The sequence below is a fragment of the Rhagoletis zephyria genome, unplaced genomic scaffold (assembly GCF_001687245.7).
Source record: "Rhagoletis zephyria isolate East Lansing unplaced genomic scaffold, Rhagoletis_zephyria_1.1 Rzeph_scaffold_13306, whole genome shotgun sequence".
Lineage (NCBI taxonomy): Eukaryota > Metazoa > Arthropoda > Insecta > Diptera > Tephritidae > Rhagoletis > Rhagoletis zephyria.
This window is the reverse complement of record NW_016170377.1, coordinates 8,904-12,064: the sequence shown is the minus strand read 5'-3', so window position 1 is coordinate 12,064 and position 3,161 is coordinate 8,904.

Here is a 3,161-nt window from a genome sequence, read left to right as displayed (position 1 = left end):
TTGCCTTCTCGAATTTTATTCTGCTTGTGTAACGCCGCATTGCTGGCTAAGTTACTTTTCAACTAATTAGTTTGCAAAAAAAGAAGAGGCATGTAAATAAAACTAATTTAATGGAAAAGTCTGTAAGTGAAGTTGGCGAGATAGTGAAAATAATGATAAAAAGAGAATATTGCACCTATACGCTTGATTTATTATTTAACCCTCGAATGGGCAACTGGGCATAAGAAGGCCCATTTTGCTACCCTCTCTGGAATTTACTCGCATAATAATAATAGATTGAGTGCTAACACAATATGTTAGTGTTTTGCCGAGCTTCTCCTATGACTTTTGGCTAGCACATTGATGTTGTCACACAAAGAGGAGGGACCTACAGTTGTACGCCGACCCCGAATGGCGATTGTATTTTTGTAAGAAAATTTATTATGGAATTTAAGAATTGTAGAAATCGAAGCTTAAATTTAAAAGTTATTAATTTTTAAATTAATCTGACAAGAAAACTAAATTCCTCCAGCCCATTAAGCCTGAATTAGTCGCTGTCTAGTTGCCAGCTGCAGAGGTCAGTTTTCTTGTGTAGCCAATTAAAAATTCATTGCCGTATAACATCCCGCTATTCTGTTTCTATTTACATATATATGTACTTTCAACACCTACTTTTTCGCTTTGTCGCGCTTTCTGTTGCAGCCAATATTTTTTGTATGTATATATATATATGTATGTACAGTAGGGCGGCTCAATTCGCATGGGAGATTTTTTCGACTATGCGCGTATATAACAGATAAGGGGTTTCTGGTGGGAAAATTCCATTTATGTTCGTAAAACTTCCACCAGAGGGCGCAACAATGAATATTTCTACATTTACTCCGAAACTTATTTTCGCAATTTTCAAACTCAAAACTAATTTTAGAACCATGGTATCTTGGGGAAATTTGCATAGCATTAGATGCCCGCCCTAATTTACATAATGAAATTTTTTTCTTTGTTATACTAGTTACTATATTTAATGAGAATGAAGATGTCTTTGTAAAATCACACCTAACAATTACCTCAAATTTGTAGTACAAATGTACATACATACATACATACCTACTTACATAGGTACGTATTTTCCAGCTGGTAAGACATCAAAAATGGGAAATAACTAACCGAGCGTAGAGAAAATCACTGAAGTGGAAGCTTGCTGTTGTAGTTAACTTTTTTACAGCTAAATACCTGTAATTGCTAATGCATAAATTAAAGCTAAAGCGAGAATTTTTTGTCCATTAAGCAAAGGAATGTATGAAGTGTATATAACTAATTGTAGCTGATCGAATTGAGTATGAAAAATGACTACCGTACTTTGGTAAGCAATTAAATTGTAGTCTTTTATTTATTACTAGCTTCTGCCCGCGACCTTACCCGCACGATATTGGGTTTTATGTTATGCTGTCAAATTTATCGATATTTGCCTTTCCTGGGAATTCTGGGATACAAATTTTATCTCAAGACGTGGTCAATGTTTGTGCTAAATTTTAACTAAATCAGTCATATTTTTGATTTTTTATTAACATCAATGAAAAAAATGTATTTTCATCTGAAACAAAGCCTACTTAACCTATTTCTTATGACACCCATATTGAAATATTTTCTTTGAAATGTCAATTGAGCATGAACTACTTAACAGGGGACAACCCAATTCAGAACTATTTTCGAAACTAAGCTTTCTAACCAGATAAGAGAGATAGAGGAAAGCTCTATTAAGGTCTCTCTCTCTCCATTTTCTAAATTTAACTTGTTGATTTTTAATTCTAACTTCGAAATCTTGATTAAAAATTTCTCATTTGACATTCATATTAACCTGCATCCATCGTTTGTATCAAATTGATGCGAATTTCGAGACCATATTAAAATAGTAAGCAAAAAATAGTTAATGTTTGGAATAAGTTTTTTGCGACAAATGCGTATCGATCTTTCAAGCATTTTTTGTTCTAATTATCAGAAAATTAATAAACAAACGCTGATAATTAATAAAAAATGAAAAAAACCCAACATTTCATTGTATACTATAGTCTTTTTCCATATGTATCAAATTGATGCACAACATAATTTATATTACAAAAAATGTCCGATGGATGCGGGTTAAAATATTTTATTAACCTTTTAAATTTAACTGTTTTGAATTCCTTAAGAAGTGGCAACCCACTTCAAAAATATTCTAGAAATAAAGCTGATTTAAACCTAGTTCGTTTGACATGCAATTCAATGGCAACCCTCTTCAAAACGCTTTCGAAGCAAATTTTTCTTTAAGCTCTCGGTTATTTGATTCACATATAAAATATTTAATTTAACTTGTTAATTTCATTAACTTAAACTTTTTGAGCAGGTGGCAAACCTCTTCAAAAGCAGAAAGAGCAGCAAACATACCCACACACTCACTCACAAACTTTCGCATTTTTAATATTAGTAAGATTCTTATGAAAAATCTCATTTTATTTTTTACGATTTCCCAATACTCTTTTTAGCGCCATTCATTTACATAAATACTTTAGTAAAATATTTGTCTGCCAAAGTTTTTCCCTTGATTGGCTGAATGCCAATAAATTGCATTTTTGAACAAACTCAACCATGGGATATGCAAAGACGTATTTATGGCACAAATATAATTTCATGTGCATATGTACATTTGCATGCTGTACATGTACCCTGCAGGAAATTGCGCTAGTTCAGAACTAGCGCAGAACTACCTCATTAAGAGGCGGTACTGGTTCTCGATCTATCCCAACGCAATGCTTTCAACTGTCTCTTTTTACATGGCGATGTCCTACGAAGTGGAAATTGTCACCTATGCAGAACTTTGGAACTAGTTCTCAACTGGTTCCATTTTCGACAGTTCTGGGCCAACAAGTTTTTTTTATGAGAAAACATTTTTAAATCAAATTACCGGATATTTTTTCTTTTCTGAACTTTTTCCGTTTTGGACAGATCTGCGACAATAGAAAATTTTGGTTATCATATTTTTTAATTTTTTATGTTCTTTTACATATTGCATTTTATTTATTTTTTGTATTCTTTTATTTTATTTATATTAAATTTGATAATTTTCTCTTCAATTTTTAAGCGGCACTCAACAATTTAAATTTCTTAAATCTGAAAATCACAACTGCCTCCACCGCGATTTGAACTCG